This window comes from Balaenoptera physalus, assembly GCF_965194825.1.
Source record: "Balaenoptera physalus genome assembly, chromosome: 4".
NCBI lineage: Eukaryota > Metazoa > Chordata > Mammalia > Artiodactyla > Balaenopteridae > Balaenoptera > Balaenoptera physalus.
In genome coordinates this window covers 640,638-668,086 of record NC_138891.1, presented here as the reverse complement: position 1 = coordinate 668,086, position 27,449 = coordinate 640,638, and the positions used below count along the sequence as shown (strand labels likewise).

General features: G+C 44.0%; 1 protein-coding gene across 5 annotated transcripts in view; it reads left to right on the top strand.

The window, feature by feature from the left end:
• Positions 1–27,449, top strand: part of LRRC3B (leucine rich repeat containing 3B) — a 98,141-nt gene that overhangs the window by 3,639 nt on the left and 67,053 nt on the right. For 2 of the 5 annotated variants that reach the window (XM_082460783.1, XM_082460784.1), the window contains one exon: positions 18,845–20,782. The exons of 2 other annotated variants lie outside the window; for them this stretch is intronic. The gene's annotated coding sequence lies outside the window, so the exon portion shown is untranslated. The remainder of the gene's footprint in view (positions 1–18,844; positions 20,783–27,449) is intronic. One more of the 5 variants, XM_082460787.1, reaches the window with a different exon arrangement.

The following is a 27,449-nucleotide window of genomic DNA, read 5'->3' as shown; positions in this document are numbered from 1 at the left end:
AGGAGAAATGGAAGGGGGATCCGAATGTGAGCAGGGCTCTGCTCTAGGGCCACACACTGTAGACACAGTATTCTGCAAATGAGTCCCTTTCTAGTGACCGAATCACAGAATATTAGAGTCGGCTCAGATATCACCCTTCCCAATCCAGAAGCCGGGAGGGGCCTTCTTGATGTGGTCAAGGCCACACAGTGTGTTTCTGGTACCACTAGTACTAGAACCACTGTCTTCTGACCCATGGTCAAAATAAGCTCTGTTTATGCATGTATAGATTAGGTTCACTGTGGCTGTTTTTCAGCATCTTAAAATTAATTCATGAAAATTTAATTAGGGAAACGCTTGTTTATTTAAAAAGTAGACCATTTTGCTAATTTCTCATAAATGCCTCCATCTGCATAACCAGAAAAAGCCGCTTTCATGTAGTGGATAAACCACCACAGATGTGTGTCTTTTGCCAAACATTGCAGTATACTATTGATAAGCCTTCCAATAAAAAAATTAACTAACCATGCAACCCTTTAGATGATTCTAAGTAAAATTTAATGGATTCTCAACCATTTTAGCCAAGTCCTTCTGTCAAGTTGAGTGGCTCTGTCCTGCCGCAAACCCAATTATTTGTGAAAATAAGAAAATGTTGGACCTCAGAGGGAAAAATCCTTTTGCATCCAATGAGATGATTTGCTGTTATTTCTTTGGGACTTCTGACCATTGAGTTAAACTTTAGGCCGATGTCAATTTGAGGCAAAATCACATCTTTCTAGTGGACATACTTGAGGCTCAGAAAGGGGAAAATAATTCTTTGTCCTTTTCTCACTCGCTGAGTCCCTTTAACAAAGGGGACTTTCTCTAGCAGTTTAGGGATTCCATATGCCCCTAGGCATTCTTGTAGGACGGAATTTTGATTTCTAAGAGCATCCCATGTCTTTTCTCTGTAGCTACAATAGTAAGATGTTCTTTCCCTGGAGCTGAACCAACAAAAAGTCAGTAAACAGAGAGGAGAATTGGGAAAGTCTGTTTCTCAGAGTCACATTGTGTGTGTGTGTTTGGGGGGTGGGCGGTAGCTAAGAGTTACAGGTGGATGGTGGAAATTTGGTGCCTTTTATGTCACCTGGAACAAGATTTCCATCCCTGATGCTGTGCTAAACCAGGACAGAGGCCCTCGGGCAGTGATGAGTGGGGTTGGGGTGAAGGAGGAAGAGGCAGAGGATGAGGGGGATGGAAAGGAGGCTTGGCTGATGAAGGGCCTTGGGGTGGCAGAGATGGCCCCGGAGAGCCTGCACTGAGAGATGCTGTCCTTCCCCCCCTTCCCCTCCTACCCACCTCCTCAATCCGCCATCTGTGTTGGGTTGACTGATCTGAATCCCAGCGTCCTCAGTTATCTCAGGGGAAGCATTCACTTTCTAGAGAATTCATTAGAAACGCATATTGTTTTTATGTAAGGAGGGGAAAATATGCACAGATGCCCCAGTCCTCAGGGAGAGCCCTGAACCTCAGATCATCCCAGAAGGGTGATCTTCTGAAGGTGAGGATACTGCTTTAGTTGGATTATTGCAGTGTTAGAGAATAAAAGATGTGGCATTGAAATCAGGTGTGACAACATCCCAGAGGAATGGTTTCTTTTTTGGGAACCTCAGGAAGAAGAATTCTTTTGCACCTGGGCAGACATCCTGGTTTCCAATTCCTAGCTTTTCAGGGGTGTCAGGGAGTTAGCTGTATCCTTATCCCATGTGTGTGGTCCATACCCCCTCTACTTACTTACTTACTCATTCCTGTGTGGCCCACATAACACTTCTACCGGGGCAATTCGTTGGGGGTGTATTTATCTTAAATCATATAAACACAAGTTTGTTGACAGAATAACAATTATTATTAAGCAACAGGCTCTGGGAAAATGTTATTTAAAAAAAGAAACCTTTTTGTTCAGAACACAATGAATAAATATTTGTATGCAATACACAGTAAGAAGTATCGATAAAATTTTTGGTTTTGGTGAGATACTTAAAAATAAAAGAGAATCAAGAACTAGAGCATCTGAACTTGACCAATTTTAAATAACAAGAGAAGCCAAATAATAAGCATCTGTGGAATTTGAAGAGGACAGCAGGGGGAAGAAAAGAAAAAGAAAACATAAGCAAGTAGAACCTGAGAAGCTATTCCCTCACGGATTTTATTTTAAATAAAAACATAATATCTTAATCTATGTTTAGATTTGAATAATCCATAGGATTCATAGAGTTACTATTTTATCTTCAGATTGTGGCTTCCATGAGCTTTATTCTACAAGTGATTGGGAACCATGATGGCAGCCCTTGTACCTGCCATGCTAGTATCTACCTACCTGTGCTTTGTAAAAACCTGGTGAATTAATACATCACAACATGACCTATGAAATGACCATTTGATATAAGAATGAAGTCTGCAACCTTCTCAAGAGCTGACAGGCCTGGAACATATTTTTCCAAAGTGAATAAGCTAAGAGTAAGGGCTGTATAATTCATTTAAATAAATAAATAAATAAAGAATACATATTGAAAAAGAACCACCCGGATAAAAACAAGATTTTTCTCTTTCAGAGGATAAATTAACAGATAGTTAAGTTTATAAAATTTATGGTTTCAATTTCTCCTAAGCTCTCTGAGCTGCTTTTTATGTTAATACTTGTCCAGTGACAGTTTTTGAAAAAGGATTTAAGACACTTTTTGAAAAAGGATTTATGCCTTTTTAAAAAATTTATTTTATTTATTTATTTTTGGCTGTGCTGGGTTTTCGTTTCTGCGTGCGGGCTTTCTCTAGTTGCGGTGAGCTGGGGCTACTCTTCATTGCAATGCACGGGCTTCTCATTGCAGTGGCTTCTCTTGTTGCGGGACTACGGGCTCTAGGCGTGTGGGCTTCAGTAGTTGTGGCACGTGGGCTCAGTAGTTGTGGCTCGCGGGTTCTAGAGCACAGGCTCAGCAGTTGTGGCGCACGGGCTTAGTTGCTCTGCATCATGTGGGATCTTCCCGGACCAGGGCTCGAACCCGTGTCCCCTGCATTGGCAGGCGGATTCTTAGCCACTGCGCCACCAGGGAAGCCCTGTGCCTTTTATTAGAAGTAAAATGGAAAAGAAATATAAAAAATAAAATATTGTGAGTCATTCTCAAGCATGGAACAATACAAATTTAGATTGGTTTCCTTCTGTTTCTTCTTTCTTTCTTCTTCTTCCTTTTTTTTTTTTAAGGTCACTGATAGAATTTTCATTCTGCATGTAAATAATCAGTACCTTGCTGGCAGAGACAGCTGGACAAATATTTCCCCTGGTAGTAGCAGGAAGAAGGCACCGGGCACTTGTATATTTGTCCAGAACTAAAGCACAAAGGTCCTGGCTTCTCCTCTAGTTTTTCAGCCTCAGTTCTGGTCTAGAAAAGCAGTCCTTGCATAGGCCTGCATACAGAGGGCTCGCCCTGGTAGCAGTGACTAAGCAGTGTCCCTTCCTTGGCTACACTGGGAATTTATGCTCTGAGACGAATCCTGGTCCAGCTTGCTGACCTTCCCTAGACATCTGGTCATGAGCAATTAGCAAGCAGGAAAGTTTTCCATCCTTTCTACAGATTATATTTAAGCTTGGGTTGGCGAAGTCGCGTCATCTCCTGCCATGGAGTGTTTTGTAGTCATTTATTTGGGTGGTCGGTCTGTTTTTTAGTTGCTTCTCAAAAACACTTCCTACCAACAAAATTAATACCCTTCCCTAACGAAAGGTATAAAGTAGACCCTTGGTGCTCAAAGCATCTGCTACAAAACTCATGAGAGAGGGATGGCTGAGAGCCACCAGGTCAGGAGGCCCAGGAGAGAGGCCACAGAGAAGCAGTGAGCGGGGGGAGGTAGGAGAGAAAGGGAGTAGGAGGGTCAAGCATCAGGGGAAACGGACCACCCAAAGGAAGGGGGCCCAGCGGTTAACACAGGAAGACTGAGAGATACTCGGTAAAAGCCAAATCCAAAGGATAAGGAAAAAAGGCATAAAAATAAGAGAAGATGAAGAAAGCTAATGGGTGTGATAAAGGCCTGAAGAAGAGGTGTACAAGTTATTAATAATGCACCTAAATAATTCCTCAAGGTCTAGATCAACCCAGAGGCAGGCTGAGACCTCAGCCAGAGGGCAGGCTCTCTTTCCCACACTCCCTGTCCTTGGTTAATGTGGCTTCTCCATCACCAGACCAAGGACTCTTCATCTTATTTATGCCATGGTGCCCTTTGGCAGTCTGACACATTTAGGGACCCTAGAATGATGTGTTTAGATATATAAATTGCAATACGTAAGATTATAACACGAGCTGTATAAACCATTGTGACCTCCTAGTGTACGCACAACAGGATCTGATGGTGGGCCAGTGGGATGAGTATAATTCTGCTGTCGGTGACTGCAGACCTGCACCGTGATAGGGAAACGTCCCATCTGTACGCTTGGGTGGCAACATCACCGGTCCCGGTCCTGTGCTTAAGGTCTGTGGCCTGCATTTATAATAGAGTGAAACGCTAAACTGTAGTTCAACATTAGTAAACAAATTCATGACTTTTGTCCCATTCGGGCTCATGGGTTGCTTGAATCCTGTTGATAGATGCCTTGGAGGTCTGCGAGTGGGGTGACCATATCATTCATGGCCGGGATACTTTTGAGAATGAAAGGGAGCATAGTTGTTCCTCTAAGAAGTGGGTGTGAATTGGGATGGGTCTGGGCAAATTGTATCACAGGGTCCCTCAGCTGTGGAGACCTCCTTGGGGTCTCTCTTCCCAGATCAGTTTTCACTTCTCTGGCCCAAGGAATTGGCATTATCTGCCCTATTCCTAGGGATCTGGAGAATTCTTAAACTGGATCACAAGACCTCGAGTGACGGAGACGGACTGAGGTCACGGAGTGTTCCCGAAGCACGTGGCTCATATTGTCCGGTGCTGGGGGAAGATGACCGCAGGTCCCTGAGCCTGGGGATCGCCGTGCGTCTGTCTGTACCGACTGGTCAAGTGGAACCTGCTTAGTAGAAAAAAAGTGTCTTCTAAGAAAGCCTGTGACTCTGCAGGGGGGGATGCAGCATCTCAGAAACCTTGTCTTTATGTGCATGTAGAGTATTTGATCAGCAGCCGGGCAACCAGCTTTGGCCCTAACCAGCTGGGTGGTGATGGGCTGGTTAGGATGACTGCCCCCTGCTCCCCTTCCTCAGACAGAGGATGCTTGGAAGGTATATGGTTTCTGAAGCCCCTTCCAGTGCGGTGGTCTGCAAGGGCATTGTTCTATTTATACGCCATTCGCTGGCCTTCCTCTTTAAGCGGGTCCAGGCTCACTTTCCTGCTTAGGGCTTCCAGACCTTACGTACCACAGATCCAACAATGACAGATGGAGGCACTCCGCCATCCTTAGGGTCTGTGACTAGAGTGAGGGGATGGGGGTGGGAAGGTGGAGGGAAGAGTAGCGGGGAGGCAAAGGGATAGAGTAGGAAAGGAGTGGACCAACTGATAACTTTCCTTTTGCAACAATAATAGTCGCTCAGGAAAGATGGAGGGAAGATGGAGGAGGAGTTCCTAAAATTTTGACTGTGTGTTCATCTGTGTCTAACTCTTTATGACCATGTAATCATGTGAATCCCCGCTAAAAACTTTTCAGTTACTCCTGGTCGTCTCCAGGAGGGTTACATCCTTATGATGGTTTAATAGGTCCTTTGTCACCTGGTCCTGCCTATCTCTCCATCTGTCATTTTCCTGGGCACACGTACGCCCTGGTGTGTTCCAGCTGGTGTGTTAGTACTCGTTAGTAGTGACAAGGCTTCTCACTTCTTCTCTGAAACTCTGCCCTTGGTGATGCCACACGGCAGCCTGAAATCAGCTACGGCAGGGGCATCTACACCACAGAAACTGACAGGCATTATAAAGCGGTGCTGTTTTCCCAGAGAGTCTCGTGTTAAAACTGACTAGCACACACCACTGCCCCTGCCTCGCCCAAAGACTTGCACTTCCTGCCACAAAAGCTTCTCTTTCCCGTCTCTCCATCTGCACTTCCCGACTCCTGATAGCTCATCTGTCTTTCTTTCCTTCTCTCTTGCTTTCCCTTCTTCTTTCCCTCCCTCCCTTCCTTCTAAGGGTCCATCCACCTTCTCATCCAGAGATTGCCAGACTCCGTTCTCATCCCTCTCCTGCCACTTCATAGCTGAGTGAGTGAATCTGGCAGAATTTCCTAACTTTTAACATGCCCCAGTTTTCTCTACGTAAAATGGGTGTAATCATCGGTCGTTGTGAGGCTTAAATGAGTTAATACGTATAAGGTACTGTGACTAGTACATGATAAGTACTATTTAAAAGTCTTTGTTTCTAGTATTGATCACAACATTATGGATCGCTTGCTATGTACCTGGCACTGAATATTGCACATAGGAAGAGAGGTTCAACAAAACAAGCAGAAGACAATGTTTAAGAGCCTTGAGCAAAGCCTGGTTAGTTCTTCCAGGCATATCAGAATGGACTTCATGGAGCCAGGGGCATTGAAACTGAATCCTGAAAGACTGATGGCAAAACCCCACCAAACTGGCAAGACAGACAGAGGCATCTCAGGAGGAGGATAGTCACATGGGCACCGGAACACAAGAGGGAACAGCATGGTCTGTTAAGTTTCTGTGTAGCTGAGCGTGAGAGCGTGGAGGGAGAGGGGCTCTGATCATATCTGGGTTATGCTAACATCCACTGGGAAGTCAGCTGCGGTCTCCTCTTAGCTCTGCCTTTCTGTTGCCTGCAGCAGTGCGGGTCTGAGCTTCGGATTTGCCAAAAAAAATGTCAGACATCCAGATTTGTATGCGAAAGCTCCTAATGGTTAATGGTAGAACTCACTCAATTAAAAAATAAACAAAATTAACAAAACAAAGCCTATCCGGAGGCTATATCCAGTCTCCTGTGGGAGAATGGGATTCTAGGTCCTCAAGCTGTGCCAGGATAAGGTCTGCAGTTGAATACCTGACTTCGAATGTGGTTCTGCTGGGCGCTGTGTGACCCACAGGTGAGAGTGCCTCAGGGTCTCGGAGCCCTGGTTTTCTGCCAAACGGCCTCGCCACAAAGAACCTTTTGGCTTATGTAGATAAAAGCCCTTGCAAAGAACCCGACACGTGTTAGAATTTTTCCCAGACCCCACGGACTGTGGCAGAGATGTCCACTCAGTACAGCCCAAGCCTGATCTCCATCACCCAAAGATACCCGGATAGCCTTACCTGCCTTTTTAATTTTAACAATAGATGGGGGAAGAGAAATGTAGGAGTATTTTTTTTTTCCCCTTCATTCTGTTAAAAACATCACAAGGAGCTTGACATTCCATTTTGGAAGGCTGGATGTCACAGATCCAGCTGAGAGCGATTGATTGCTTCTGCTTGGATTTAAGATCCTGGGGAAAAGGTGCACTCGACTTCTGTGCGGTGTGTGTTGATTGTTCTTTCGAGGCGGGGGAGATCCTCTGAGAAGCAGTCAGCCGCTCTAGATGTTAGTCGGGGTTCTGTCAAGATCTGCACTTAACGTTTGTGAAATTTCCCCTCTTTTGAGTACCTTCCATTCCAGGCTGGCTTTGATCGAGCAGGTTTTAAGAAAACGATCAAACCTTCGAAGAGTGGAATTATTTCTAGTTGAGGGAGCTTGGTGGATGCTGGCTTCCGTAAAGTAGAGAGGTGGCTAGGCCAGCAGCCTACTTCATCAGGCCTGATGAAAAGCACCCTGTAATTGCAGCTTTGTGATGATAATACGTTGAATCCTGGTGTTATTCTGATTTGGGGTTATCTGTGTTTGTTTCCTTGTATTGCTTGATTGAACTTGATCATGAGAAGCTTCGGAGTTGCAGGCAGGCCTTGGAGTAAGGACACCTGACTTAACAAAAGCACCTCAGATCTGGATTCTGGCCTCACTGCCGAGCTCCTACCACCTCTTCTCCAGGAGCTGATCTGAGCCTCAGGGTCTGTCTCACTCGCGTCCAAGCCCTAAGCCCCCTGGGCCCTCAGGACTGAGGTGTCTGGTGCTGCTGTAGCTCTCACCCCCTGTTGGTGTCTGGGGTCCCATCCCATACCAGCCACTTCAGGAACCAAACCCCAGAGAAACCAAGGTCCTCCTCTTCTGAGGTGGATTTGAAACACTTAAGTTTATTGAATTAACATTATGGGTCAAATAGCACAATTGCTGTGAAGGAGGTGTTGAAGGCCTAACCCCTAATGTGATGGTGTTTAGAGACGGGGCCTTTGGGAGGTGATTAGGTTTGGGTGAGGTCAGGAGGGTAGGGCCAGACACGGGAGAGCTTGCTTCCTCTTTTCCAGGCACACACATCCAGGAAAGGCCACATCAGGATACAGCAAGAGCATGGCCGTCTGTAACCCAAGGAGAGGGCCCTCATCAGACCCTGACCATGCTGGCACCTTGATCTTGGACTCCAGTCACTAGAACTGAGAGAAATAAATTCCTGTTGCACCCGGTCTATGGAATTTATAACAAAGTTAACAGGCAGCCTGAGATGACTAATATAGGAGGTTACTATAATTTAGCCTGGCACCTAGCCGTCTTGTGAAACATATCTGGGCAAAGATGTGCCTTTTTCATACCATGGTGTCTGATGTTTACCACCAGCCTGGCACTTAATAGGCACTCAGTAACTTCTTGTTGAATGAGAGAATGAGTGAACACTAATGAATGGAGTGGGAAACGTCCAATTTATAAACAAACATTTAGAAAACAGTTCATTTGAGTGTTGGAAATTTCCTGCAACTGCGGTTTGGAGATGAAGGAAACATAAATTCTTTTAGAGAAGAAGCTGTTAGCATCCTGAACTTTTTACTAGTTCACCCCACATAGGGTCTCCTGGAGCGCTTCTCTGTAAAGAGATGCTGAGTTGAACTGCTGGCCTACCAAAAAAACATAATTCACTTAATTTTAGTAAAATGACAAAGAAGAGTCATTTCTTTATACACGAGTCATAGAACCTCAACATTGGAAAGGACTCGTGAGGTCCTTTTTCATTTTAAATACCCAATGGGCAGGTTGCCATAGAAGGAAGTGATTTTTTTTCTGACAAAATCGTGGCTTTCAGGGTCTTTCTTGCTCCTCTGAGAGAGATCCTTCAGACACTAGGAGGACTTTCCTCCATGGCTTTTGCAATTTGAGAATGGAGATACTGTTTCCTCAAGATGCTATTCATCTTTATTCATATCTGGGTGCAGATGAGCTAAGAATGTGTGGGTGTGGGATTTGAAGCGTCTGACGTGCTTAGGTAACAGTTGGCGTGCCAGTTGTATAATGAAGAATAAGTATTGACAGCGTTAAATTGTGGCTGAATCTTGGTTTTGGTGTTTTAAAAAAAAAGAAAAGAAAAACAGAATAAAATTTCTAAAAGCGACAGCGTTGTTTTTATGCCAGGGGTGTTTTCTAAATGTTGGGACAACAGTGCTGGGAAATGTGGGCCTCCCATACGTGTCACTTTCTTCTGCCTAGCCTGGTTTTACTACTACCCCGCATAACTTTCTTTTTAATTGGCAAGGGCTGTACTGTTTCTAAATATACATTTGTGTGGTACTCGATGGATGCAGGGAAATAGCTTTGGAAATAACAGGTAAAATTTTAATTCACTTTTCATATTGAAGGTGGAAGGGCCAACTGGTTTCTCAGGAAAATTAATGGCATTTTATTGAGTTACTAGGTAGTTACTGTTTGCTTCCCAAGCTCCAAAAACTCTAAGTCATCATCAGCTTCCAGGGCTTTCATCAGGTGAAGCTGTGCACCATTACTTCTTTAAGAAGCAATGTTCCTTTCTCCACCTTTTCTGTGTGCTGACAAGAATAGAGACAGAAATACAGAGAGACTTTCTGCTACTCACTTGTGGGTGGAGTAGGCAGTGTGAGTGTTACCTGACGGGAGCTGGGTAGCATTGTGGATTCTACTAGATACAGGTGCTTCTAGTTAAAAAACACATGGATATCACTGCCCAATCTGTCAACAATATTTTAAAAATTACTTTAAATAACACACTTTAATAGTTAGCTTAACCATCAGATGTGTCTGAACTTGCCTGTTATAGACTTGTAGCCCACATGCCTCTCATATTTCAAAAGACAGTGTTAACTTATGAAGAATTAAAAATTCTCATTTGAACGGTCCAGTTTTGCGAAACTCTAACAAATAATTTAAGACTATAAAGCATCCTAGTTGTCTGGTCGCTAGGTGGAGAAGGCACCTTCCCTGTTTTGTAGCTGAACGACGACCAGATTAGAAATTGACTAAGAGTTGCCCCTGTATAGTATGAGGGGCTATAGTCAGGAAGAATGAACTACCATAAAGTTATGATGCACGTAAACGGTATTTCAGGATTTCTGGAACAACTGTGTTGTCATGTGGAAAAAAGCTGTGATTTTTTTTACTGCTCATGTCACGGGTACCGATAATACTAATGTAGTTTGTTGCTTGCCTTGAAATTTGAAGGAAATGCTAAATTCCAGTTGGAGATCAGTGGAGAAAAAAAATCAGAAAAGACCTTCCACGGTTGTGGATTCCTTGTATTCTAGCTATGGCCACAGTATACGGAGGGGTAGGGCATGGACCCTGGGTTAAAAACCTCTGTCTCAAGGTGTGAGTAAACACCCGATAACAAACAAAGCAATTTTCAGATGGATAAGACCCATTAGAAGGGATTATAAAAGAATGTCATTTTCTGTTCGGTACTTTATTTAACAAACATGGCTAAGGAGTGTGGCTGGCCTCCTAACTGGTCCCTTCGGAGAGATATGCCATTGATTTGATCTAAAATAGTGTTGGGTCTTCTTTGAGAGCGGGGAGTGTAATATTTTGAATATTTTCATCAGTGTTCATTCTTAAACCGTTTTGGGGTGGTTTGAAATAAGCCAAAGTTGTTTGAAGTAAGGCTGTTGAATGCAGAGGGTGATCGAGGTGTGTAGACCCCAGATTGGGACTTGAAAATCCCAAGGTTTCTTTTCAGAGGCGACTCGCCAGCTACGCTGAAGGTTGCTCCATCATGGGTGGAGGTGGGGTAGGGATGAGATCCAGAAAAGACTGTGTTTCTAACACGATAGCATCTCTGGAGTCAGCCTTTGGTCCTCTGGGGTGACAACTTTATACACGCACTTCACTCTATAGAGTGACGTTCCAAGACAGTTTCAAAATATTTAGTGACAATATTCAGTGTCACAGTTTACACAGTCTTGACTAGAACTGCCCCGCCCAGCAGAAACATAATGCCAGCTACCTATGCAATTTCAGCTTTCCAGTAGCTACACTACACATGTAAAAAGAAAAAGGTGAAATTAGTTTGAATAGTATATTTTACTTAACCCAGTAGCTCCAAAAGTATCATTTAAACTCAAAACCAAATTAAAATTTATTAAATGTTTTTCACACCGAGTCTTTGAAATCTCGTGTGTATTTTATACCCACAGCACATTGCACTTTGGACACTGAATTTTCATCAGAAACACTTGACCTATATTTAGATTTCATAAAATGTACCGTTGAAAAATCAGATTTACATATCCAAGTTGTAGCAAATATACTTAAACATTTTCTAATAACTGAATGAGTATTAGTTTTTAAATTTTAAATAAATCACAATTAAAATTCAACCTTTAGCTTCTCAGTCTTGCAGGCCCCATTTCCAGGGCTGAGTGGCCACACTGCTGGTTACCATACTGGATGGTGCAGGTCAAGACTGTATGGGGCTATATATACAGTAGGACCTACTATATAGCACAGGGAACTCTACTCAATACTCTGTAATGGCCTATATGGGAAAAGAATCTAAAAAAAGTGGACATATGTACATGTATAACTCATCCACTTTGCTGTACACTGGAAACTAATACAACATTGTAAATTAACTATACTCCAATAAAAATTAAAAAAAATAACAAAACCGTATGGGATACCACTGGAGAGAAATCCATAGGCACCAAGCAGACAGTCAAAACTCATTGACAAAATTATGGAGAGAGGCTTGTCTTTGCAGTTGTCTGTCTTTTCTGTGAATCAGTCCTATTAGTCTTTTTGTTAATCGAGTATTTTTCCAGAAGCTCCTGATCTTTTCTTTAGAACCTTTCATATGACCCCCCCTCCCAAAAAGGCCTTTTCTTAGGACTATTGATCCCCTCCATCCAGGGGCATCCTATAGCTTCTGCCTCCTAGAAGGAAGGTTCAGGGATCAGGGTAGGTGATTAGCTGGAGACAGGAAGCTCATACCTCTGCCCCAGGTTCTCAAGACTGAGAGTAAAGTTTTCTGACTCTGAGCCCCACTGGATGTCCAGTACCTCTGATTCTGATTCTGAAAAATTGGGGTAGAGCCCAGGAAACTGCATTTTCATCAAGTCTTCCTTGCTCTCCCTACCTTCCCCCACCAAGTGACTCAGAACAGCTTAATTTAAGAACTGCTGACCTAAGCATCCCTCCTCCCACGTAGTCTTTTTGCTAGTGGTTCATAAGGTGTGTTCTGAAGACCCTCTTCATCAGAAGGCCCTGTGTCTCCTTAAACTGAAGAGCTGTAGGCCCTTCCCCAAACCAGCTAAATCAGAATATCTGAAGGTGTGACACTAGGAATCGGCATTTTTAACAAGTTCCCAAGTAATTCTTATGCCTCCTAAAGTTTAAAGACTTTAAACCTTATGCATTGTGACCACCTAGAGGGGTGGGATAGGGAGGGTGGGAGGGAGACACAAGAGGGAGGGGATATGGGGATATATGTATACACACAGCTGATTCACTTTGTTATACAGCAGCAACTAACACAACAGTGTAAAGCAATTATACTCCAATAAAGATGTAAACAAACAAACAAACAAACCTTATGCAGACCTTCCTGCTTAGAAATTTGGAATTCTTCAATTCCATCCTTTCTCATTCATCCTTCCCCCGACGTCTGACCTTTAGAAACCCACTTGCCATATTTATTCTACCTCCCCTGTGTTAGGGTTATTTAACGAATATGCATTTGTTCCAGGGACTGGGGAAAGAAAAATATAGATTGTGAGATCCTGTCTCTGACTGCAGAGAGCTTGCAGACATAGGAGGGAGAGGCAGATTTATGGAAAACTGAGGTCATAAAGCACTACAGGTGGAGCGCCACATATATGTGCTGGGCACCTTGAGGACACGAAGAAGACAAGAGTCATTTATGCACCTGGGTCGGGAGTTGATGAGAATGGCTTCAAAAGGGCTTCAGAGACCTGCTACCAACCAGGGTTTGTGGCCTCCTTAATCAGTAGAAATTGATCAAAGGCCAGACAAGAAATCCAGGCAAGGCTTTACTGGGGCCCCTGCTGCAGCAGAGGGGAGTGAAAACAAACAACAGGTTCCCTTGCTCACTCACTCCCTGAGGGGGGGAGCTGGTTCCTTATATGGGGTGAGGGGTAGGGGTGTGTCCAGGGGTCGGGCCACAGGGGTGGCTTAGGTGGTCTGCCCACCCTTAGGTGGTGTTGTGTGCAGGGGGCATGCGCAGGACCCTGCATTTGCTCCCAGCTCTTCAGAAGTGGCAGTTGGCTTTTTGGGTTTTTTTTTTTTTGGTCTTTTTGTATCTTGTTGCCCATAATATGCCCCAACTGCACATGCCACAGAACTGTCCAGTCTGACGCTGTGGCTTCACAGATTTCTGCTGTGGGTGACCTTCACTTGAAACCCCCAGGCAAGGGAACTCTGGAGAACAAGGCCAAACAAAGCAAAGTCAACCCAATGCAAAACCACTGCAGCTCCTTGGGACACCTGTGCTGGGGTCGGCTCCGTGCAGGAGGGAGTGGGGTGATGGGTGGGACGTCCAGCCTCGAGGGCCCTGCTAAATCCATAAGGACTTTACCTCTGGATAGCAGTGGCTTCTACATTGGAGGTGTGACCTGATAAATGAATTTTCTTTACGAGAATAACTCAGGCAGTGGTTCTCACATTTCTGGCGTCAGAAACATTTTAGACTCTCAACCATGATGGAGGATCCCAGAGAGTTTTTGTTGACATGGGTTATATTATCCATATTTACCAAATATGCTAAATTAGAAGTTAAAACTGAGAAATTAAAAAAAAAGTTTACTAATTCATTAAAAATAACAATAGTAAGCACATTTTGTGTTAACATAAAAGCAATTTTTTGTGAAAAATAATTCATTTTCCAAAACAAAAATTCAGTGAGGAGAGTGGCATCGTGTTACGTTTCTGCACATCACATTAATATCTGATTCCCACGCCTGCTTCTGTGTTCATTCTGTTGTGATAGCCTGTGGCAGAAAGCCTTGGGAAAACCCTAGTCCACTTGTGACAGGTGAAGAGCAGAAAAGACAAGTCATGTCTTTAGTGTCGTGTCTGTGGTATTATGGAAATAGTCTATATCATAACTGGAGTCAAGTCATATCTACAGAATGATGGAAAGCGTCTCATCCTCATCGATCACTGGGAAGGGCCTCAGGAACCCCCCAGGAGTCCCTGGACCACATTTTGAGAGCCATTGGTGAGGAGGGTGTGTGACCAGGAGCAGGCAGTGTGACCAGGAAACGGGGAGGAGACCTCGTAACAGTGTCGGGGGAGGTGAGGGAGGGCCTGCATCAAGGTGTATCAGCGGGGCTGAGAAGGGAGGGTGAGGGAGAGATGCCAAGGAGACAGATGCCACAGAACCAACCAAGCGGGTGTGGGGATGAAAGACGGGAGAGGCCCTGAGGATGTCCTGGGTCAATGGAGATCCACCAGCTGCTGGTATCCAGCCCTGAGCTGGCCAGGCCTCTGTTCCTCAGGGTCACAGCTGAGGGGGAAGGGAGGTGTCAGGTCCAGCCCTAGAGTAATTGTCTGCAGGTCTAAAGCTGCCTTCTATGGTGTGATTATACATTGGCAGGAATGTATCTTTTAGGATGGGCAGAGTTCCTGAAAGCCTTCCAGGCTGCGTGGTTCATGTATGCAGGGACACAGGGAGAGAAGGCTGTTTGGTGAGTAGCAAAGATGACAAGGGTTGAGGTTTGGGGGACGCCCTTCTCTTTGGGGCTGGACGCATTTGTGGTGAAAGAGCATTCACAAGTCACTCAGGAAGCCAGAACGTGGTTTTACACAATGTAAGTGTGTGTGCGCATGTGTATGTGTATATGTGTGTTCTATATATATGTGTATAAATACGGTTTTATATATGTATATGGTGTGTATGGTTTTATATATAAATAGCTATATAGGCTCAGGGAGCTGCGTATCTGAAGTTGTGGATGAAAGTCCTGGTTTACCACCAACTCCCAGGGTGACTCTGGACAGCCCACTAGGCATCTCAGGGTCTCGAGCTCCTTGTCTGGGAAACGTAGAAGGTATGAAACGTAGGAATCGCGTGATCCAATCCAGGTATTTTACAGGCCACAAAGAGTGATCTTCTGGAGGACACAGCGATTCCATCAGTGTCAGCGTTTGCTCAAGTAATGTTTTCCCGGCCCTGTTTTCAATCTTGCCTGCTGAGGGGTTGGGAAATGAACAGAGAAGCAATCCATCTGGTGTCAAGGGACAGCAGCTGGGTCTCTCAGGAGCTGCAGGTCTTGTCATTGGTTTGAATGTGGTCCCCGGCTTGGCCTGGCAACCTGGCCCCCTCTTGTTTCCTTAGTCCTTGAGAAAGCCTTTTGTGCTAATTCTGTCCACACGCGTGTGCCCACAGAGCAGTTTGACCCTACTCTGCTCAGTGATTCCCCAAGTGTGCAATGGGAGGTGGTTTTAGATGGTCACAGATGGTGTCTATGTAAACTTTGATAGTATAGAAAAATAGAGCAAGCATAGCAAAACCATTTAAATTGGTATTATTTCATAGGCTAAGAGTTTAAATAAGTAAATTGAATTTTAAAAAGATTGCATAAATGCTAATGCAGGTAAAACTTGGATGTAACAAAATTCTTTTTTTTTGAACAAATTTATTTATTTATTTATTTTTGGCTGCGTTGGGTCTTCATTGCTGTACACGGGCTTTCTCTAGTTGCGGCAAGCGGGGGCTACTCTTCGTTGCAGTGCACGGGCTTCTCATTGCAGTGGCTTCTCTTGTGGCACGGGCTCTAGGTGCCCAGGCTTCAGTAGTTGTGGCACGTGGGCTCAGTAGTTGTGGTGCATGGGCTTAGTTGCTCCACAGCATGTGGGATCTTCCCGAACCAGGGCTCGAACCCATGTGCCCTGCATTGGCAGGCAGATTCTTAACCACTGTGCCACCAGGGAAGCCCTGTAGGAAAATTCTTTTTTTTTTTAAATTAATTAATTAATTTATATATGGCTGTGTTGGGTCTTCGTTTCTGTGCGAGGGCTTTCTCTAGTTGCGACAAGCGGGGACCACTCTTCATCGCAGTGCGCGGCCTCTCTTGCTGCGGAGCACAGGCTCCAGACGCGCAGGCTCAGTAGTTGTGGCTCACGGGCCCAGTTGCCCCGCGGCATGTGGGATCTTCCCAGACCAGGGCTCGAACCCGTGTTCCCTGCATTGGCAGGCAGATTCTCAATCACTGCGCCACCAGGGAAGCCCAAGAGAGGCAAAATTCTTGAAGGCAGGATGTGAGTGACTAATATGTGAGTAACATTAACTTAATCATATTAATGGGGCTTTTAACAAATTCAGAAAAGGAGATGGTCTTATCAGGTGATCCCTGATCCTGATACCTATGTCGGAAGTGTTTTTATTTTTCATGGGTTTGGTATTTCAGCCTAAAAATTCCTTCTGGGGACCTGAGCTTTTTATATCTACTTTATATTGGTCATGTTAGGTACTTAAAATGTTAGATTTTAACCTGGATTTAACTAAGGGAAAAAATCAGGCAAATTAAAATGAAGGCAAATTCCGTAAAACGACTGACCCTGTACTCTACAAAAATGGCAATGTCAGAAACACCACCCCCTCCAAAACAAACAAAAAGAAAGCCATGGCTTGGGGACCATTCTAGACTAAAGGAAACTAGAGGTTTGACAGCTAGATATAATGCGTGATCCTTGATTGCACCCTGGATCAAAAAATAAGAAGTTATAAAGGACATGTTGGGACACTTAGGGAAATTTGAAAATCAACTGCTTATTAGACAAGAATAGAGTTATCGATTTTAAATTTCCCAAGTGTGATAATCGTCATACAGGGGACTATTCTTGGTCTTAGGAGACTCATGGTGAAGTACTGAGGGATGAAGTACATTAATGTCTACAACTAACTCTCAAGTAGTTTGAGCCAAAATATACATGCATTCACATATACCCACATGCATACATAATGCCCATATACACACACAGATACATACACACAAAAAACACACATGTGCACGTACATAGACATGCAGACATACATGCCCATATACACACAGATACATACACACAAAGACACAGTTATGCATATACATAGACATAGACATGTAGACATGCATGCCCATGTACACACAGATACAAACACACAAAGACACACTTATGCACATACATACACATAGACATACCTGCCCGTATACATAGACACACATGCATACTTTCACACATACACACTCACATATGTGCAAGGAGAGGGAAAGCAAGTGTGACAGCAAATTAACAGTTGGTTCATCCAAAGTGCCCATTGTGCAATTCTTGTACCCTTTTCATGGATTCAGACTTAAATGCTTTTCAAAATAAAAAGTTGCAGAAACTATTAGACTTTGTGAAGTAGAGAAATCTCAGTGATAATCTAAGACTTTCATCAAGTAGAAGTAAGTGTTGAGAATGTGGATAACAGTTTCTCGAGCTACTACTGTTACCAAACCAAACTTGGGTCCACTCACCCGCACACAGTAAATCCAACCTACTGACACCAGGTTGTGGTGAAGAAAGTATAGCATTTATTGCAGGTACCAAGCAAGGAGAACAGGCAGCTCTCGTTCAAAAGACCTGAGCTCCCCAGTGGCTTTCACGGAAGGGGTTTTAAAGGCAGTGGGAGGGAGGGGGCTGTAGGTGCGTGATTAGCTTGTGCCCAGTTCTCAGACTGGTTGACATCAAGGTGAAGTTTCAAGAATCATTGACCTTCTGGTTTCAACCAGTCTGGAGTCTCTGTTCTTGCAGTCAGCAGTTTTCATCTGGTGGGTTCTGCTTCCCGTACAAACAACTTAGGAAGGTGTGTCAGGCCTTTATCTATAGCTTTCAGGAAACTGGGAGTTCGGTGACTCTGTGATGTGGCGGATTTATAGTCTAAAGCGTTACCAGTTCCCCAGCCCAACAGCTATTCTTTGTTTCTCCATCTTCACGTTTCCCATCATTAACTCTCGATTCAGCCTTTTACTTCCAAAGACAAGGAAACAGGGGCTTGTGCACGGTTTCACTAAGGAACGTGCTTCCGTAGTGCATAGACCTACAGCTGCTCCACAGCTAAGATTCCCTCCTCCAAGTAACCGTTAGACATAGTCGGTCTCTGATCAGCAGAGCCAAGGGTGGTTCACGGTGACTGCCTGGATTCTAGTTTGCACAGGCTTTACTATGACCGCTGATCAAACAACACTGTTAACGTACAGAATAGCCTCTGGTATAATAAGAATTTTGTGAATTCAGAAGTCCTTCACTAAATACTCATCAAGGACTTCCATGCTCCAGGCATTGTTCCTCGGGGCTCATGGAAGACCTTTGAGATCCTGCTTCTCATGGAAATTGTGCTCTGGGTGGGAGGGATAGAAGTCGCTAAGCAAGGAATGAGATGGACTGGGTGATTTCAGAAATTGCTAAGTCTTGTAAAGAAAAAGAAAATCATGAGGGTGACAGGACAGAGAGTGATGAGGCAGGTGCGACAGGACAGTCATGACGTGAAGGCTTCTCCGAGGGGGTGACCCATCATCAAGCTCACGAGGAAGAATGTTTTATTTTACATGTCTCTGTTATTGACTCCTCACTCCCTCAGCCTTCAAGTTTGCCCTTGATGTCAAAGTCAAGGATCTTCTGAAACCTGAGTGCTGCCTGCTGGGCTGCCACGGGGTCTGTGCGTCTGGTTTATCCACGCCAAGTGACAGCAGGGTGTGCTCGTTTCCTCGTTCTCTTGTTTGATGAAGGCGGATGTTCTCTGTGCACTTTTCATCTTTATGATGGACTTTTAAGAAAGTGAAATCTAAAAACCACAGAAAGCCCATCATTTGCTCACACTGACACATGGTGATGAAAGTGAGTTATTGCCCCCGAATAATGCCGCAGGAAGTCTTCCAACCAGCAGTTTTCAGGAACGCCGCACTGGCACCCCTCTGAATTACTATCTGCTTTTGCTAATTCACTATGACAGGTTTCGAAAGCAATTCAAGTTCATGTAAAAGCGGTGACAGAGAGATTATTCAAACTTGCGTAAAGGAGGGTGGAGGAAAGAACTATATGACATTCTCCTTGTAGCACCAAGCAAGATCCATTGAGATTCATTTCCTGGAGGCATTAAATATGGTTTATTTTTTCCTTTTCAGCCACCTTTTCAGTTTCATCTGATAATTGTATTCTATCTGCAGTGCTTGAATTTATCCCAGAGCATAGAACCAGTGAGCTGATTCTCTAGCCCGGAGGCCGCCAAGGACAGGATGTGAAGACAGTATTCCTTAGCATTAGAGAAATTCCAATTTTTAAAATTCAGGCCAAAATGATGTCCCTCATATAAAATCACTCAGGAGATAGGCTGGCAGGTAAAAAAGATTCTACGTAGGATTCAAGATATCTGGGTTCCTTTATTTCCCGTTTCCACCTAGGTGAACCAGAGCTGGCCTTCCGGATGGCAGGGTGTGGGCCATAGCACAGCACATAAAGGATCTAGAGTCCGAGAGCCTCGTCCGAGGTCCAGCCCCTCCACTTACAGCTGTGAACTTGGCTCAAGGCCTGGCCCAAAGTAAACACTCAGCAGACGTGAACCTGCTTTCCTCCTTCCCCCCGTCTTGTTTCTTTATGCCTAGTGGCTCACACTCCCACCCACCTCTCACCACCCACCCGCTCAGCCCCGGCCAGTCTGCTGGCCTTCGTTCTGTCTGTAGGAGACTCTGAACCTCTTCCTGCTCCAAACCTGCTGAGTTTGCACTTGATGCTGCTCCCTGGGTCCCCCCTTCAGATCACCCGTGGCTGCTCTCAGCTTAGCTCTCAGCTCAGACTTCGCCACTCAGAGCAGCTCCCATCCTCGATCACACCAACACATTACCCTGATGGGTTTTCCTTATGGCTTCTCTCCCTCTCCTAAGTTACCTTGATGCTTCCTTTGCTGGTTTTGATGATCTTTCCACCCTGAGCTCCGTGGGAGCAGTGGCCTTGACTACTGTGGGTGCACCAGCCCCTGGCATATACTAGTTGCTCACTAAATATTAGTTGCATGGGAGTTATGGGTGACTCCTTGCGAGGTGGAGGAACCTCGTGGAGCCGGTCTGAAGGTCAGATGGTACGAGGTTTCTGAGAGGACTTTAGGAGTTATAAAACTCTATGCAAATAACACATCGTTCAGTCTTCCCTCCCATGGAAGCACCCCTTTCCCATTGCCCCAAACTAAGGCATACTCTTCATATTCCTGCAGCATTTTCTGTAAAGATCTGGCATTTCTGACACATGCCTTAACTCCTGATACATCTCATTAGCAGGAGTTTCAAATGAAACTCGGAGGAATTTGAAGCAAGAGGAAAAATTCTCCGGCTTGGAAACTGGTCATCAGCAAGCCGTTCCCAGGTGCAGCTTCGGTGCCGGGGAGCACGCAGAGCCCGCAGCATTGCAGTGATGCCCAGCTTTCAAGCTCCACACAGCTTCCCTGGGCCAAGCGTGGCTTCAAGATAACGGCGTCCTGTGCCTGGTTTGGGGAGGAGGAGACAAACGCACAGAGCTCAGCTCAGAGGTGAGCAGAGCCCTTGTTCCTTGTGTCCCTTCAGGAGAGCAGTGCTGTGATCCAGGCGGGCAGCGTTGGTCATGAGCCTCTAAGCACATCCTGCCTGGGTGCAGTGTAAGGACTTTTTCTTCCCCGTCTACCTACCTTTGTGGAAAATTTTCAACCTTTACCATTTATCACCTTTTCAGGCTTCAATCAAGACGTAGCATTTAGATTCCATATATATGTGTTAGCATACGGTATTTGTTTTTCTCTTTCTGACTTACTTCACTCTGTATGGCAGACTCTAGGTCCATCCACCTCGAGACAAAGTGAGAGAGTGACATGGACATATATACACTACCAAATGTAAAATAGGAAGCTAGTGCAAAGCAGCCTCATAACACAGGGAGATCAGCTCAGTGCTCTGTGACCACCTGGAAGGGTGGGATAGGGAGGGTGGGAGGGAGACGCAAGAGGGAGGAGATATGGGGATATATGTATACGTATAGCTGATTCACTTTGTTATACAGCAGAAGCTAACACACCATTGTAAAGCAATTATACTCCAGTAAAGATGTTTAAAAAAAAAAAAGATGTAGTATTTTGGCTTTGAAAGAGCTTCATTTAAATTGTGGAAGGAAAAGAAGGGGGTTTCAGAAATCTCAATCCATGATTCATGTTTAGAAAGATGTGTTTTTTTGGAAGTGTGACAATCATCCTGAGAGAGACTGGGTCAGGCAGTGGACAGCGCTGATTTTGGATGGCCAAAGCCGTCTCGGCCACCTCGTTGTAGACACAGTATGCAAGGGTCCTGTGCCTTTTCCTCTGGCCACTCCCTCTCAGGTTTTCCAGGAAATGAAAAGGGATTCGAGTTTCAGTGGAAATTGGAATCTCTGGTTTAAGAAAATGAAAACAAACCTTGAATTTGGGAAAAAAATTACTTTATCTGTGGCTCTCAAGATGGATAGTCTCCCTCTTTATTGAAGTGTAAAGATTTTGGTAAACTGGGTCAGAAAAGGAAATTGCACATCCACTCTATTCCTCTCCCCTCCCCAGAGGACCAGATCCTGCCCACCTCCTGAGACATGTGGTTTCTTTGTCAAACTCCCAGCTTTGTCAAACTCCTCACATAAATGTCCATATCTACTGAAAAAAAAAAGTATATAGCACAAGGATGTTGAGGCTTGATGCAAAAATATTTTAATTATATTCTTTTAAATTTTTAATTAGAATGAACAATGCAACACGAAATTTCTTTTTTAAGCAAAAATTTCCCTAGCTTTATTGAAATATAACTGACATATAACATTGTGTTAGTTTAAGGTGTACATTATAATGATCCAATATATGTACACATTGTGAAACGATTACCACAGCAAGTTTCGTTAACACATTCATCACTTCATATAAAACATTTTTTTGAGAACTTTTAAGATCTACTGTCTTAGCAACTTTTAAATATACAATACAGTATTGTTAACTATTGTCACCAGCTGTACATTACATCCCCAGAATGTTTTCCTCTTATAACTGGAAGTTTGCACCCTTTGAACACTTTCATCGATTTTCCCTATATAATGAGTAAACTTGAAGAATGGACAATATCTGTTCTTAGAATTGAACTTCGTTTTAACAACATCCTGAGCCTAACTTATCTGTAATAAATAACTGAGCATAGGAGAAGTGACTAAATTTTTTATCAGTATCTAGAAATAAATACTTGAACCTTTAAACTTGCTTGACAAGAACCACACTTTCATCTCCTACTAAGTAGAGGCTAAGACTATTACAGTTTACAGATTTTGTCTTACAAACATTATACCATTAGACAGGTAGACTGCTAGTGTTCATGAGAAGCTAAGAGGATCCAGGGACATTGAAGGTCATGGCCATGGCAACACCAAATTTCTAACATGGACTATGCCTTAAAATCAGCAAATTATCTGTAATAAAGATAAATATAGTGACTTTATAAACTCTCTTAAACTTACATTCCTCCCTTAAGTCAACTGATAAATAAGAATGGGGCACTTTTCTCTTCTGGAGAACTTAAGGGTTCTCATATGGAGCTTTGAAGCGGAGAGTTGAATTAATTAGCACAGAAGCCATCACAAATTAAAACAGCTCTGAAATACGGTTCATTCAGGGGATTAAAACACACCTCTTCTTTCAATTGAAGTTACGTATGTTTTCAAGGAAAGAATTAGAAACAGAAGGTAGATGCTAAATTCCTAAGGGACTAAGGGTTTCACATCATCTGACTCAAGGCCAGGTTGTCTTGGGTGAGGCCAACCACCAGACAGAATGTTCCTGAACACTATGCAAGTGATTCTTTTGCTTGTTTGCTTGTTTTGGAGGACGGAAAGCTTTTTACTGGCTTTTGTGGAGAAACTAACATTTGAGCTCTAACGCTCAAAGAAAATTCTTTGTTCCTCATACTTCTCTGTATTGCTTCTTCGGGAACCTTTAGGTCAGAACATTTCATCTTTGATTCAGAATACTGCATCAACGAATCGAAAGGAACTTTCCTAGATGCCAGTTGTGGGACTATTTTCCCCATACCCTTATCTTCATGGTCTCCAAATTAAAAATAAATTCAGACTCTGAGTTTGAATTTGTGGTGTTTGATCCCTTGTCTAATGTCATATATTTCCATTCTATTTGAAGGAGAATTTCCTCGGTTTGGGCCTTTATCACTTTTTGCCTTTATGTATCCAACTTTGCTCCTTCTTTACCCCCTTCCTCAGCTCAGTTCTTACTTTATATTTCCACCAGATTCGGTTTTTTTTAAAAAATACCACTTTGAGTGGGTTACCTCTTTGCTTAAAGCATTTGGTGACTCTCAGTTGTCTATAACGTCAGATTCCTAAACCCGGCGTGCGAGGCCCCCGTGGCCCTATTTTACCCTCCTGATACACTTCATGGTGCATCTCACGTCGGACCGTCATCCAAACTGTCGTTTGACTCTTTAACACACTCTGCACCTTCTCTCTCCTCTTCCTCTTTACTTATCCAAAGCCATTGCATCCTTTTGAGACCTGGGTCAAATACTAATGCAGAAGTTTTCCTTCCCCACCCCTGATTAAAGTAATCCCTCCTTTTAAATAAGCTTCTATCTCTTGAATTTATTTGCTCTATGTTTTTTGCCTTTCGTAAGCTGTGTCCCAGACTATATGTCTTAGGGCCCCAGACCACGTCTCATAACTTTGCGTACCCCCATTCGCTGCCTATCTCACCAACTTACACATTGTAAGTATTGAGTAATATCTGTTATTTGCTCTCAAAAGTGAGGTAATGCTCTTTCTAATAAACAGGAAGGCTGGCTGGCTTCCAGTTTGAAGGAGTCAAATGAGCTTTTCTGTTGAGCTTCCGCAGCCATGTCAGATCACTTGACTTTCAGGATGCGGGCTGCTGTATTCCAGGTTCTGAAAGGTCCATGAAGGAAAGTGTGAAACGTATTTGGAAGAAGGGACCCTGCTAGATCTGGAAATGAGGAGAGAGGGGTCGCCCATCTCAGCCCATCGGTGGCATCTCTAGGGGGGCAGTGGGAGTGGCACATCCTGGGGGCAGGTAATAATAGCAGGCACGTAGAGAATTTAAAACTAACGTGAAATGGACTCAGTTGTTTTGTTTCTTATCCTCACCAAACACCAGCGTATCTAAATAATGTCAGTGATAAAATACTCTTTCTTCCCCAAAATATGTGTTGCTGGGGCTACTGTTAAGTTTTAATAATATACGTAAGCTCCAAATTAGCACATTGTTATCATTATTTAATAAACGCTGTAGTCTACGCGGAAGTTAATTGCAGGGGAGAAGTCCCAGGACACACCCGTTCTGGGACCTTTCTCCTGCTTCAGGCACAGCTCAGGTCTCCAGAACCTTTGATATTCTTGCATTTAAATAGTACCTTTGGAATAAACCACAAGAACACAATGATTATAAAAATGAGTAAACCTTGAGCTACATGCATTCTGTCATTCTCTGAGGCCATTTTTCGTTTTTATTTGTGTTTATCGTTCGGATACTTCACGTATGTGATTTCGTTTGGTGAGGGCACATTTCATGATTATCACTGAAAATCACTTTTTTCAGATAGAGGAGGGGTATGTTAAAAACGAATTACTCTGAGAGTACTATATAGTGAGAATTTCTGTGTATCCGTTTTGCTCCTCTTACTGAAGAACAGTTTCCAAAGAGGTCTCCAGAGAAGGCTCTACACAACTGTCAGAGAGGCTTTTTCTAGCCAGCAGCTGCAAGATGTGATCACTCCTCTACCCTCTCCTGCCCGATCTCTAGCATTCTTAGCCCAGTGAGTTTTTCTCCATAGCACTTATCACCTCCTGATATATTATACATGAGTGTGTGTGTGTGTGTGTGTGTGTGTGTGTGTTCGCTTGTGAGTATTGTCGCCTCTGTTAGTCTCAGGTTCCATAGGGTCAGGAAATTTGTTTTATCGACGCAGTATCCCAGGCGCCTGTCAGATGGTCTGGCCTGTGGTCGACACTCAATCCACATTTGCTGAGTGACTGAATAAATGAACGAATGAGAGAAGTGTCAGAATAAATCCCACAGAGGCCTTTCGTTTATTTTCTTCTCTCCGGAGCCCATCTGAAGTGGGGAGAATGAACAGACCTTCAGACGGGTTCCAGAAGTACCTTTTGCCGATCTTAAAAGAACGTGGTTTTCTTGAGGTCGGTGGAAAATTGCCTGAGCTTCCCACCGCATCCGTTTAACCTGTAAACCTAACTGGGAAGGGGGCGGTATAATAAAAATGACCATATATTGACAATGTACTATAATTAGGCCCTTTAAAATGCCTTCTCTCAATGAATTCTCAAAAAGCCATTGTAGAGGTGAGAAAATGACGCCACCAGCGTGGTCATCTGGGCCTGCCCGTTCCCCCCAGGACGGGGACCGGGAAGGAAGGTCCAGGTCCCCGGGACCACGGACCGGGAAGGAAGAGCAGCTGGGGGCCCGGCCCTTCGCGGGATCCTGTCCATCTCTCACAGCCTCTGCTGCTTTGGCACCTGCTACCGCCGGCATATGCCACCGCGAAGTGTTAGGTGTCAGCGCGTCACCGCACAGCTGGGAAGTGGGGCGGAAGAGAGAAGCAAAAGGACGAGCACAGCAGAGCCGAGCGTAATGCAAGGCTTCAGAGAGGTGGGAGAGCGGTGTCAGCTCAAATCCTGCAAGAATACAGAAGACGGTCCTCTGGGGAAGGATGTGTAGGAAGCCTTTATTCCAGAAGAGTCGTGCGCGAGCAAGACGGGCCATTTTCAAACATCCGTGTACTAAGTTAAGTCTGCCTCTGCAAAAGTTCTCCTTATTTTCTGTCTCACTCTTTGAATTCCTCACCCTAGAGCCCCGCTTTTTTTTTTTTTCTTTAACACTCCATAAATGTTTTAGAGATAAGTCACTTTTTAAAAAAGTGCATGCATTTTTTAATTCCAAAGTTTAAAATTCTACTAACAAAATGATAACAACACTAGGGAAAATAAACAAAGCATCTACACACAGCACTACAAAAGATTTTCCATTTTTTCTGGGTCTTTTCCTTTCCGGTCGTTGTGCATATGCATTCCCGCTTTTATTATGGCATATGCTTCTATCTTTAATGTGCTAGGATCTGTTTCCAGACGGAGTTGTTTCCACGGCTACCAGTACAAGCAAGGCATCACCAGGGCCAAGGATGAACTGAAAGGGTGAGAGCATCCCTGGTAGATTTACTCTTAGGGAGAGGTCTCCCCCAAACCAGAGGCTGAGCTTGTGAGATAAAAGAATGAAGGAGGTATCAGAGAAGATTCTAAGGAAGAGAGAACAAAAGGGCCTAAAAGACTGAACACAAAACGTGGAACGTACGTGGGGACAGAGAAGAATGAGGGGAGGAGAAGATATTAGTGGGAATTAATGAAAGGAAAATGACTTGCATCTCCCTGACATTTAGCTCGGCTGACTTGTACTAGCCACAGTCTCTATCTGGACAGTTTCTCCGTGAAATCTGGAATGTCTGTCATTTTTCTACAGGCAGAGTAACGAAAATGGCAAAGAATGATTTAAAATATTCTCAAAGATGCACTTGGATATACATGTGAGGTCAGATGTTGCAGACCTTGGTCTGTCATTAATAATGTTTTAGGAGAAACAGACATGCCATTTCTCACTGATTTCAGAACCTGGGAGGCTGAGAGAGATGGAGTATAAAACAAAACCTGTAAACTGTCAGAAGAACTCACAGAAAAAAAGCTGACAGTGTCTTTTAAACAACAGTAAGATAACCTGAAGTCTGGCAGAGATTGTGAGAGCTCTTGATCATGTTGGGTATCTTAGGCTCTTAAATCATTTCTCTGGTTACGACTCATGGCCAGGTGTTAGATTGTACCATGACTTATGATGGCAGCCATTTAAACTCATTCTGAACTGCTTCTTCTGGAGAACAGACTATCCCCACCTGTATGCCATGAGGGAGTTAGGCACAGCCATACTGAGAGACGCCATATTAAAAACAATGGTTTCTCTAATCGATAGCATTTAGTTTATAGAGGTGAATTATATCATGTGGAAATTGGAGACAAAAAATTTTAGTGTCCATACTTGGTGGCACCAGATGGCTATTGTTTTTTCCATGTTTAATTAACAACCTAAAATAGCCTGCATGATACTTTTCCTAGATGTGGAAGCAGTCCAATGCTTG